The following is a 13667-nucleotide window of genomic DNA, read 5'->3' on the forward strand; positions in this document are numbered from 1 at the left end:
ATGCGCTACCGTGATGCCCACTGCCCGAGAATGTTTGGATGCAGGATCAGTTGAGGTGTTCATGGAATTAGATTATTATCTGAAAATGAAGAATGTGCAGGGCTACGAAGAGAAGGCAAGAGAATCCCATGAAGTGAATTGTTCATTCAGAGAGGCACTGCTGCCTCATAGTGTGAATTCTGACCTTGGGGTGACTGTGGAGTTTGTACGTTCCCCCCATGTCTGCGTGGGTTTCCTCTGGGTGCTCCGGGTTCCTCCCACAGTCCAAGATATGCAGTTTAAATGGATTGTCAAGCTAGATTGCCCCTTAGTGTCCAAAAAAAGAAAAGGTGAAGTGGGGATAGGGCGGAAGTGGGCCTGAATGGGATGCTCCTTTGGAGGGTCGCTGCAGACACAGTGGGCCAAATGGCCTCCTGCACTGTTGGGATTCTATGATTCTCAGATAGAGTCTCACCAGCAGCATAGCCACAAGAAACGCATTATGGGCAAAGCTTATCCTTATTGCACAATAAAAATCTTAAAACCATACTTCTGACTACCACCTGTAAAATCTGTTGCTCAAGTAAATAAAATTATTTCAAAATAAGACTGATCAATAAGTTTAAAATTCACAAAATAATGCATAATTTGAGGTAATAAATATGTAGGTTGACATTTATGTTTTTTATGATCTTTCATTGTTCACATTCAATAAATTGAAATAAACAGGGATAATGTGAAACTATGATCCAGTCCATGTTTTGCTGCAGATCTTGTTCAGCAAAATAACTTGCATCACCTGCATTGAACTGCTGCTCTCCCTGATCCTCATATCTCTTGGGAAAGCATGAACACCACAATGAATGAGATGCAGGTGTAATAGTCAAGAGAAGCTGCTAAACAACAAGTGCTCTAGAAGTCAATTGTATACCTCAGCGTTTTGAAGGTTACATTATTCTTTGTTAAAAATCAAGTTGGGAAGTTACTTGTTCTCTAGTACCAGTTCTGTGGGTAGTGATATCAGCATTAACTATTATGTTATTGTATTTCTGTTGGATTTTAATTTTTTTGTCTTTCAGATAGAAAAAACCTAAGTATCTCATTTTACAGGATTTAAAAAAGTTAACAAAGTATAATTGAATTTCCTTTCATAATACATCAAACTTAAGATTTATTAAAAATTAACGGGCGGACTTTTTTCCATTTCTGCACAATGCTGGCTGAGGCAGAAAACCAGCGTGCAGCTCGTCGGCTGCCCAACCAGCTTCTCTTGCCATATTGAGCAACATGCTGTGCAAAGGAAAATGAGGCACAGCCCACACCGTTACACTGGGGGGGGGGGGGGGGGGGGGGGGGGGGGAGAGCTGTCAATGCTGAGAATGCCCGGATTGGTGCACCGATTTTTAAAAAAGGAACATCCTCTCATGCACATGCAGACCTTCTGCTATGGACATGGGGAACCGCCCCCCCCCCCCCCCCCCCCCCCCACAATGGATAAGGGAACTCCCTTCCCCCATGGAGATCTCTAGAAGGGCTTCTGGCATGTATCTCTCCCCCTGGGGCAAATTCCTAAATGTGGCGGGTTGATACGGCCGGGAAGCCTTCTTAATGGGATGTTAATATATTGAAATAATGTTCCTGACTTTCCTAGATGGGAACCTCATTACGGCACTGGTGGTGGGGAGGGGGTAGGAAAAATAGAAACACGGTATCTTGCCAGTATGATATAAGTTTTCCAGCCATCGCAGGATTTTGCACCCGCGTCGCCATTTGAGCACAAAATCCCCGCAACATCTTGAGTTGCATTCATATAAGGAATACTAATGGGACTTGAATGGATTAATGATGCACAGAAATTGTTGTGATGATGCACCTTTGTACAAGAACTGAAATTTTCATTTGATGTATACCTGAAAGTGTACCTAGGGATGCTTCTCTCTGGTAGCTTTTGTCCTCAGATGTTCCAAGACGATGGCCCAGATTTTGAAATAGTTCATTGTCATTTCATCTCTGCAACTGCTAGAACCTCTTGCTTCTGCAAACGTGCAATTAAATGGAGAAGTCACAAAGTTGTTGTAAGTGATTCTAAGGGCGAGATTTACCGGCCACCCCGCCGGTATGTTCTTCGCTGGCGGAGGTGGCCCGCCAGCCGGATCTACTGGTCCCGCGGTTGTCAATGGCATTTCCTGTTGACAGCACCCCTCATTGTCGGGAAACCCATGCTTCTCCATAGGATACGCTGTTGAAATCCCGCAGATTGCAATCAAGTAGAAACAATGGAACTGATAAGAATCCTTGCTATCAGAAATCTGTCTAAATATTCCTTGAATAAATTCAGTGACCCCAGGAAGATGATTCCGCAGACTAACAACTTTCGGAGTAAGAAAAAAGTCTACAAAGGTTATAGACCAAATCTGTTCAAGATTTCCTCATAAAATAATCCCATTATTCCTGACATCAGTTGAATAAACCTTCTCTGAGCTGCTTCTAACACGGTTGCATCTTTTTCCAAGTAAGGAGACCAAAACTATATACATGGTACTCCAGATTTAGTCTAACTAAGGCCCTGTACAGCTGTAGCAACACTTCCATACTTTAATACAATACATGAGTTAAGGCCTTGTGGTGCAGTGCTGGGGTCCCTACTGCTGGACCAGACACACCAAGTTTGAGTCCAACACCAAGGCTTGTTGGCCTTGGAAGGAACATTCAATGCGGTTCAATGGGCTGATGATCAGCTCAGAAGACTTTTGGTGGCGTGATGTGAGGGGAAGACATGCATGAGGTCACTCCTGTTGTAAAACTAACTTTTTATAATAATAATCTTTATTGTCACAAGTATCTTACATTAACACCGCAAATGATTTACTGTGAAAAGCCCCTAGTCACCAGATTCTGGCACCTGTTCGGGTACACTGAGGGATAAATCAGAACGTCCAACTTGCCTAACAGCATGTCTTTCGGGACTTGTGGGAAGAAACCGGAGCACCCGGAGGAAACCCACGCAGACACAGAGAGAACATGCAGAATCTGCACAGACAGTGACCCAAGCCAGGAATCGAACTTGGGACCCTGGCGCTGTGAACCCTCTTTCCTGGCACCACAGGTCTTTAACTTAGGAGAATCCTGAAATTTGGTTGTGTAGGGTTCTCTCTTATCCAAGATGTCCAAGGAAGCAAAGCCAAAAAAAAAATTGGTCCAAAACCCGTCAACTGACTCTGAAGCCTCTCAAAGATCTATTGGAAGTGAGATGGCAAAGTCAGCTTCTTTTCAAACCACTCCACTAACCGCTGAAGCTCTCACCATAATTTTGTCGATCAAGCTCAATAAACACCAACAAAACTTGTCAGGAATCTTAAAAGATGAATTTGTGGGGTGGTGGAAGACCTCCAATCTGTCTGGTTACATGGAACGTTAGGGATTTGAAATGGTTGAGAGCTTTTGATCATCTCAAGAACCTAAAATCAGATATTATCTTTTTGCAGGAGACCCATTTACATATCAAGGATCAGACCAGGCTATGTAAGGATTGGGTAAGTGTTTCATTCCAGTTTAAATGGCAGGGTCAAGTGTTCGCTGGTTTTAAATAAGAATAGCTTTCAGTTCTCCTCTTCTCAAATTACGGCTGACCCGAATGGTCGATATGTTATTGCTTGTAACTCGCTGTCGAACACCCCAGTCATCCTGATCGTTTATACCCCAAACTGAGATGACACAAATTTCATTAACACTCTGTTGGCTTCCCTCCCAACCTTGACTAACACCAGCTTATTTTCGGAGGCGACTTAGACTTGTATGGGCCCTAAATTAGATTGTTCCAAAGCTGAATCTTTGGCCCCATCAGGGAAGGCCAGGGCTTTGTCTTCTTTTATGGTTCAGATGGGGGGAGTAAACCCTGGCACTTTTGCACCTGAATGACAGGGACTTTTCCTTTTTTTCACATGTCCATCATGTATATTCCCGCATTGTTACTTTCATTTTGCCTAGGTCTCGCCTCCCTTCCGTAATGGTGGCTGAGTACTGAGCAATTGTAATTTCTGATCACACCCCACACGTAGTAGATCTATTGCTGGAGTCTAGCCCCACCCAACGCCCACTCTGGAGACTGGATACTACTTTTCTGGCCGATAAAAGATCTTGCGAGTGCCTGTCCACTTCGATTGATGACTACACCAAATTACCACAGCGAATTACCACCAAATTCGACTCAATCTTTTGTATTCAGCCATAAATTTGCCTTTTAGGTGCACCTGTTATATAATGCCAGCGTTAGCCCAAACTTTATACTCAGAGTACTTCCCCTTGAATAGGAGCACAAGGCAAGCCTGCCCACTTTCTCCACTTTTATTCACCCTGGCAATAGAGCCGCTCTATAGCTTCGATGGCCTTTAGTCAATGGAGGGGTATTAGTCGTGATGGGGTGGAGCATTGGGTATCTCATTAGGCACATGACTTGCTTTCCCATATTTCAGACCCTTCTCCCTCCATCGAGGCTATAAATTAAATCTAGGCAAGAGTGAATGTTTTCCGGTTAACCACCCCCTGGAAGGCCAGCTCATTTAAGCATGGAGTCATGGTAGCCCACAATTGGGCATTCCTTCATTAATTGAATTATTCGAACCTGATCAATAATATTAAAATGGACCTACAGATGTGGAACATCCTTGGTGGGTAGGATACAAACAATAACAATAAATGTACTCTCTAGGTTTTTCTTTTTCTTTCAATGTCTCCCCATTTTTCTGCCCAAATCCTTTTTTATTAGGGTAAATAGATTGAGGTCTGCTTTTATTTGGGTGGGTAAGGATCCCAGAATCCGTAGCGTTCTAGTCCAGAGAGATAGACGACTGGAGGGTTGGCCCTCACAAGCTTATTGTCTTATTACTGGGCTGCTAATATTCAAAAAACTTTGTTGTGGTTCAGTGACCCCGATTCCATTTGTGGCAAAATGGAGGCTTGCTCATCCACTGTTATTGCACCTTTGGTGGTCCTCTCTCTTCGGATCTGGAAACAGTTTTGACAGCATTAAACTTCTTTCCCTGTCTTCACTGGCTCCTATCTGGAATAACCACCTTTTCTTACCTTCTGGATTGGACCCTTCATTTAAATCATGGAAAACAAAGGGAATTGTCACGGTAGCACAGTTGCTTCACAGCTCCAGGATCCCAGGTTCAATTCCAGGCTTGGGTCACTGTCTGTGTGAAGTCTGCACATTCTCACCATGTCTACATGGGTTTCCTCTGGGTGCTCTGGTTTCCTCCCACAAATCCTGAAAGACTTGCTGTTAGATAATTTGGATATTTTGAATTCTCCCTCTGTGTACCCAAACAGGCGCCGGAATGTGGCGACTAGGGGCTTTTCACAGTAACTTCATTGCAGTGTTAATGTAATCCTACTTGTGACAATAAAGATTATTAAAATTAAAGAATCACGCATTTTGGTGACCTGTTTGTGGAGGGGAGGTTTGCTAGTTTTAGAGAGTTTGCGGACAAATTTCAGCTCTTCAATTCTAGCTTTTTTTGTTATTTTCAAGTTTGTGATTTCTCCCGCAGAGCTGTCCCTTCCATTCCTGTGGCTCCACCTTCCTCTTTACTGATGAATATTTTATTCTTGGCCTCGTCTGGTGAGGGGTCTATCTCAGACCAATATGTCCTAATTTCCTCGTCTGATCCTTCCCCATTAACATAAGAACTAGGAGCAGGAGTAGGCCATCTGGCCCCTCGAGCCTGCTCCGCCATTCAATGAGATCATGGCTGATCTTTTGTGGACTCAGCTCCACTTTCCGGCCCGAACACAATAACCCTTAATCCCTTTATTCTTCAAAAAACTATCTATCTTTACCTTAAAAACATGTAATGAAGGCGCCTCAACTGCTTCACTGGGCAAGGAATTCCATAGATTCACAACCCTTTGGGTGAAGAAGTTTCTCCTGAACTTAGTCCTAAATCTACTTCCCCTTATTTTGAGGCTATGTCCCCTAGTTCTGCTTTCACCCGCCAGTGGAAACAACCTGCCCGCATCTATCCTATCTATTCCCTTCATAATTTTTAATGTTTCTATAAGTCGGGGGAAGAATCCCAAATGGGAGAGTGAGCTGGGCCTATACTTACTAACGAGGTTTGGAGGGAGGCCCTTTTCAGGGTCAATTCCACGTCCTCTTGTGACCAGTTGAGCCTGATTCAGTTTATCATGCTGCACATGATACACTTGGCCAAGGTGAGAGTAAGTGGTTTTTTCCAAACATGCAGGCCAGATGTGATTGCTGTTCGCATGCCCCAGCTGACCATATGTCCTGCCCCAAACTCGCAAGCTTCTGTGCTTCCTTTTTTAGCACCATGTTGGAGATACTCTGTTTGGAATTAATTCCATGCCGCCGGTAGCCATATTTGGAATTTCACCAGCGATCCATGTTGGGGTGGCGGATGTTGTCGCTTTTGCCTCGCTGATAGCCCGGAGGTGGGTACTGTTTGGTTTGAGGCCTCCTGTTCTACTCTGTGCCTCTGGCTGGTTGGAAGACTTAATGTCCTTCTTACCCTTAGACAAAATTAAATTAAGCACAAGGGGTTCAGTGGAGAGGTTCTACCTGAGATGGCAACCATTTATTTCCTTTTTTTAAGACTCTTGGCACTGTCAGCTGTTAGGGGTTTTAGGTATAGTGTGTGAGTCAATTGTTTTTATTCTCTTTTATGTTTGTAATTTTTGGATTCTTGTGTTTGTCTAATTATGTAAAACTTCAATGAACATACTTTTGACAAAAAGTTTGAAGATAAATCTTTGGGAAAATATTTGTCTGTAATACTGATATGAGAATATATTGTGATATATGGTCATGATTAAAATACTTTTGCTAAATGGGGAAAAACACTAATCAACTTGTAGCATACCCCTTTAAGGGGGTGAGGTCTCGGAGAGTCATGTGAGCAGCACAGCCAATTGGAGCATGCAAATCCTGGGGATGAGCCTGGGTTTTCCTTGCCAGGTCATCAATGCGCATGAGTCACTGATGGAGAAGATGCAGTGACCAAGGGTGGGTGGGCAAAGGGTGAACCTCTGTAGACAGATGCCAACCGTCAACTCGCTCTGTTTACTTTTGCAGTGATTCGTGTGTGGGCGGGATGGAGGCTATGAACTAGATATCATTCTTCTGATGCATGGAGAGGGGAGAAGATGCCAACAGAGGCACCTAGCTCTCCAGAGTCAGAAGCAAGAGACAGAAGGAAGGAGTGACACGGCCAGCTCCACTTGCACAGGAGGTACCCCAGAGAGGGTCGCTTGGAGGTGCCCTCCATAACCCAGGGTTTACAGAGGGCAGCTGACCTTCATATAGATGAGCGAGAACCAGTGTGGGTGACACAAAGGTTGGTGGAATTGTGAATAGTGATGAGGACTGTCTGAGAATATAGGATAGAGATCGGTTGGAGAATTGGGCGGAGAGATGGCAGATGGAGTTTAATCCGGATAAATGTGAAGTAAAGCATTTTGGAAGGTCTAATACAGGTGGGAAATATACAGTACATGGCAGAACTCTTAAGAGTATTGACAGGCAGAGGAATCTAAGTGACAAGTCTACAGGTCACTGGAAGTGGCAATGTTGTTGGAGAAGGTAGTTAAGAAGGCATGCTTGCCTTCATCGGCTGGGGCATTGAGTAAAAAATTAACAAGTCATGCTGCAGCAGTATAGAACCTTAGTTGGGCCACAAACTATTCTTGGAATATAGTGTTCAATTCTGGTCACACTGGCAGAAGGATGTAGAGGCTTTGGAGAGGGTACAGAAGAGGTTTACCAGGATGTTACCTGGTATGGAGGGCATTAGTTATGAGGAGAAGTTGGATAAACTTGGTTTGTTCTCACTGGAACGACAGAGGTTGAAGGGCGACTGGATAGAAGTCTATAAAATCATAAACGGCATGGACAGTGTGGATATTCAGAAGCTTTTTCCCAGAGTGGAAGAGTCAATTACCAGGGAACATAGATTTAAGATGTGAGGGGCAAAGCTTAGAGGAGATGTATGAGGGAAGTTTCTTACACAGAGGGTAATAGATGTTGGAGGAGGTGTGGAAGCAGGTATGATAGTGACATTTAAGAGGCGTCTTGTCTAATACATGAATAGGATGGGAATAGAGAGAATAGGAAGTGTAGAAGGTTTTCGGTTAGATGGGCAGCATGATCGGAGCAGGCTTGGAGGGCCTGATCCTATGCTGTACTTTTCTTTGTTCTTTGTTCACTTGTCGGGGTATCTGGTGGCTCATTTACGCACACTTCTGCAAGAGTTTGCACCATGGGCATTTTGATGATATCCACAGCCTATGGCATTGAATGTCACAACTTTTACGCAACTGGCTTCTTCCAAGGCTCCACAGATGATCTTTGCGGCATTTCGCAAGGCTCCGCACATAAGTGCATTAAGGAGGTGACAGACGCCATCTTTGTAAGGGCATACAACTACATCCATTTCAACCGGGATCAGGCTAGCCAGGGTGCAAGCACTATGTGATTCACCAAGATTTGAATTCAAATGGTACTGAACATTGTGTAATCATCAGCAAATATCCCCATTTCTGACCTTATGACAGAGGAATGGTAGCAGCTGAAGATGCTTGGGCCTAGGGCAGTGATGTCCTGGGGCTGAATTGATTTACCTCCAAAATCGCAACCACCTTCCGTCAAATATTGCACTGGCATTGAGAGTAGTTACTTTTACCTCCTGTCTTGAGTTCAACTCTTTTGTCCATGTTTGGACAAAGGCTGAAATGAGGCCTGGAGCTGAGTGGCCCTGGAAGAACCCAAACAGCATCAGTGAGCAGCTTATTACAATATAAGTGCCACTTGGTAGCACTGCCGATTGACTTCTTCCATCACTATGTTGATGATCGAGATGAGGTAGATGGAACAATAATTGACTCGATTGGATTTGACCTACATTTTGTGGACAGGCCATAGCTGTGGTAATTTTCTACATTGTCAGGTGGGTGCCAGTGTTGTAGCTGTACTGGAATAGCTCGGCCGTGGGTAGTTAAGGAGCACAAATCTTTACTATTTTGGGAATGTTACCATTATTTGATATTGCTTAGCGAATTGGCATCTGTGATGATGGGGACCTTGGGAAAAGGCTGAGATGGATCATTCACTCAGCATTTCTGGTTGAATATGGTTGCCAAGGCTTCAGCCTTGTCTTTTGCATTGATGAGCTGGGCTCCCCATCATTGAAAACAGGGAGAGTTGTGGAGCTGCCTCCTCCTGTTAGTTGATTAATTGTCCACCACTATTCACAACTGGATGTGGTAGGACAGCAGAGTTTTGATCTGACCTGTTGATTGTGGGATTGATTAGCTCTATTGCCTATTGCATGATACTTCCAGAATGATTCCTGAAGGATATATCTGTCAGACCTGGTCTGCGGCAGGTGATATGGGGACCAATCAGCAGGAGGTTTCTTGGCATTGTTTGTCCTGATGCTATGAGACTTCATGGGGTCCTGTGTCAATGTTGAGGATTCCCAGGGTCAGTTCCTCTTTCTGTATACCACTTTTTGTGGATTTGTCTTGCACATGGTACACGGCATGCCCAAGGAGGGTGATGAACAAGTATGGGCCATTGTCTGTGATGTATGGTTGAGTGAGTATGATTATGTCTGGTTTGTGGGACAACTCTCCTAATTTGGCACGAATCCCCAGATGCTAGTGAGAATTCCACTGGATTGTGCGCCACCAATATGTTAGGGGTTGTCATTATTAATGTGGAACATTGCACTGAAACAATGGAGAACATAAATGGGCTTGCAGAAATGGTGGATAAAATATGAAATATTTTTCATTGCAGTGGAATGTGAGGTGGTTTATTTTGGTAGAAGGAATACAAAACCATTTATTGCTTTGAAGATAAGGAACTGAGCGTGGCGCACTGATTAGCACTGCTGCCTCATGGCACCGAGGTCTCAGGTTCGATCCCGGCTCTGGGTCACTGTCCGTGTAGAGTTTGCACATTCTCCCTGTGTTTGCATGGGTTTCGCCCCCACAACCCAAAGATATGCAGGGTAGGTGGATTGGCCGTGGTAAATTGCCCTTTAATTGGAAAAAAATGAATTGGGTACTTTAAATTTAAAAAAAAGAAGATAAGGAATTGAATGAAGGAACAAAGAGATATGACGAAGCAGATATATAAATTGCCTGACCAGCATAGACTTCTTGGGCCAAATGGCTGTTTCTTTACTATCTATTCTATGTAAAAGTAGCAACACACGTTAATAAGGCTGGAATGAGTGAAAAATACGGAAGGTCACTTTGAGAGGAATAAAATGCAAAAACAGGAAGTTAAGGTTTAGACTGGACAAATAGAACTTTACTGAGATACAGTTGGAGTAGTGTGTGCAATTGAGATCTTCATATTACACAAAGCATATTGCAGTACCAAAGAAAGTACAGAAAAGATTTACAAGCATGTTACCATAATTGAGTGGATGCAACTACCAGGAAGATTGAGTAGACAGTGGCTCTCTTCGCTGGAAAAAATGATGAAGTAATTATCTGAGAGAGATCTTTAAAATTATGAATTTTGAAAATAGCCCTCTCCGAAATAGTGTGCTGACTGTGATTGAATGTAGTTAAATATTGGGGGCGATTTTGAACCTGCGGTAGTGGTCTGCGGGATCGCTGACGCGGGCAGAAAATCCAAAGGGGGGGCGATTCTCCGAGCCCCGCGCCGGGCCACTACGCCGGCACGCGATTCTCCGAGGTGCGGAGAATCAATGCCATTTGCGCCGCACATTTGACACGGCGCCGGCCGCAAGCCGCTGGAATCAGTGGGGCTGCCGATTCTCCGGCCCGATGGGCAGAGCGGCTGCGCGGATACGACAGAGTCCCGCCGGCGCCGTTCACCCCTAGTGGGAACTCTGCGTGAAGGATCGGGGGCGTGGCCTGTGGGGCGGGGAAAAGCGCTCCTTCACCGGGGGGGGGCCCCCGATGGGGTCTTGCCGTAGATCGGGGCCCACCAATTGGCGGGTCGGCCTCTCTTGCCCCGGGCCTACTTTGTTGCGTGGCCTGCCCCTGAACACCAACGCCATGTTGAGTCGGGGCCGGCGCGCTGAAGATGTCCCCCGCACATGCGCAGGTTGACGCGGCCCCGTGCCCGTTTTCACAACGGCGTGAACACTTGGTCTCCATTTTAGAGAATCGCCCCCCTCGGGTGTACAAAGGTAAGTGTAGCCTCCGAGGGGAGAGGGATGTACCCAGGTGTTGCCCTGGCACTGCCCTCTGGGGCAGTTCCGTTATGTGTGCTGGGGGTGGGGGGGTGGGGTTGAGAGCACCAATGCCATTGGGGGTGGGGAGAACTTTCAGGCACAGGAAGTGTGGGGGGGTTGTAGTGGGCGGAGAGTGGGGGAGAGGAACGCTGGCAACACGTTTATGGTAGGGTGGGGGAACTGATATTCTCTCTGATTTGGGTGCCCTTTAAAGGCGGTACCCCAATCTCTGTGGAGCCGGCATTGCCGGCACTATCAGGCCCCACCCCACCAGTGACTGTGTAAACCACGCCCACTCATTTTCTTTTACTCATAGAGGCTCAAGATTGGAAGTGAAAACTGATCTGTGCAGCTAGAGAGCTACACACTGGTTTTTATTCTGAGCCTGATACTTTGGCTGGAGTATGATTTGCAGAGGCTGGTTTAGCACACTGGGCTAAATCGCTGGCTTTTAAAGCAGACCAAGGCAGGCCAGCAGCACGGTTCAATTCCCGTACCAGCCTCCCCAAACAGGTGCCGGAATGTGGTGGCTAGGGGCTTTTCACAGTAACTTCATTGAAGCCTACTCGTGACAATAAGCGATTTTCATTTCATTTCATTTCATTTGTTTGGTTTGTGGGACAACTCTCGCAATTTGGCAGGAATTCTCCATCCATTATGATTCACTTTTTCCGCCAGCAGCACACCCCCACCCGTGGGTTTTCCAGCGGCATGGATGGTTGCAATGGGAAATCCCATTGATAAGCAGCGGGAAGATAAAATCCCGCCGCCAGTGAATGGCACGTGGCTGAGGAACATGTGGCTGGGAGACATGAAAATCCAGCCCTTTTCAAAAAATTTAAGATTCCACCCATTGTTTTATGTGTATCCTGTTGTATTGATAGCAAGCAAAAGTGAAATGAAAAAATGAAATGAAAAATGAAAATTGCTTATTGACACGAGTAAGCTTCAATGAAGTTACTGTGAAAAGCCCCTAGCCGCCACATTCCGGCGCCTGTCCGGGGAGGCTGGTACGGGAATGAACCGTGCTGCTGGCCTGCTTGGTCTGCTTTAAAAGCCAGCGATTTAGCCCAGTGAGCTAAACCAGCCCTGCTTAATAAGGTAAAAGCAGCCAGCTGCTTAATATAATAAAGCTGATGAAGCAGTTTGGGATGACTTGGTGGTTGGTGGCAATTCCTTTTTTGCTTTAAATGTTAAGCTAATAGAAATTCTGTAACCCATAATTAACGGTGGGATAACCGGAAGAAACCTAACATCAGCTCGTCAGGCAAACACATCATGAAACTACACAAAAGCCACTTTATAATATTCAATTGTTATAGACCTGTGTCATGTACACTACATGTTGCAGTTAATAATATAAATGTGACTGTAGTAATCAAAGAAAAATTGCACAATTGTTTTAAAAAATGAACAAATTAGCTTAATTGACTATGTCAAAGATATTTGCAAAATTCCATTTGAAAAATAGAAAATCACGGAAAATAAATTGTTATCAAATTGCAATGCAATTTGCTGCTTAATATAATAAAGCTGATGAAGCAGTTTGGGATGACTTGGTGGTTGGTGGCAATTCCTTTTTTGCGTTTTTTAGGCTGCATTTTAAGACTTCCCAGTATATTTCCCATTTTTTAAAATGTATTTTGCATTACATTATACTAGCAGTTTTGGGCAAAACAGTTTTGGGTAAGATGTAATGGCCTTGGAGGAATAGCAATGTCAATTTACCTGATCACCAGTAGTTAAATGATGTGAAGAGTTTTCAGGTTGTATTCCCTAGAATTTAGACGGTTAACAGGTGATTTAATCAAAGTTTTCAATATATTAACAGAAACAGGGCAGAAGGAAGAAACTATTTGGGGCTAGGACTAATTGGGCCAAAACTTTTGTGGAGTGGCAATTACAGTAGGATTCCACTCTACTCATATTTACTTACACTGAAGTGCAGCTAGACCTTTCTCACCTGCCCTCCCACCTCAAGCAGCGCAGGCAGATTTACAGTTAGTGGGGCTTGTGCTCAGCTTCAATTTCACCCCCTGCCTCAAATCTCACTGAGTCTGAAGGCCAAAGTCAAGAATCTACACAAATTAATCAGTGCTTTTTCAACTGTAAAAAACACGCCTGCAGAAATAATTGCCTTGCTGAAATCCAAGCTTACCTCTTGTCTGAAGATAGTAAATATTGCAATGCGAGGCGAGCAAACATGGAATTTGCTGACACAAAACGAGATGGAAGAATCAGCCAATGATATCACTGCAGTAGACAGCTGCAAGGCTCCAAGGCCAAATTGTTACAGAAAACGTAGGAATCTGGAATTTTTCACAGTTTATTTTATCTGCACTTTTTAATGATCTATAAGGAAATGAAAGTTATGCGGCGTTGCATATTAGAAACTTTTTGAATGGTCAAATCCTTTGTTAGATCATTTTAATTAACGACCTGTACTGCTAG

General features: G+C 44.5%; 1 protein-coding gene across 1 annotated transcript in view; it reads right to left on the reverse strand.

Annotated features, from left to right (window-relative positions):
• Positions 1–13393, reverse strand: part of atf7ip2 (activating transcription factor 7 interacting protein 2) — a 191172-nt gene extending 177779 nt beyond the window's left edge. Inside the window, exon 1 of the mRNA XM_038820878.1 lies at positions 13375–13393. The gene's annotated coding sequence lies outside the window, so the exon portion shown is untranslated. The remainder of the gene's footprint in view (positions 1–13374) is intronic.
• Between the last annotated feature and the right edge of the window lie 274 nt (positions 13394–13667).

This window comes from Scyliorhinus canicula, chromosome 15, assembly GCF_902713615.1.
Source record: "Scyliorhinus canicula chromosome 15, sScyCan1.1, whole genome shotgun sequence".
NCBI lineage: Eukaryota > Metazoa > Chordata > Chondrichthyes > Carcharhiniformes > Scyliorhinidae > Scyliorhinus > Scyliorhinus canicula.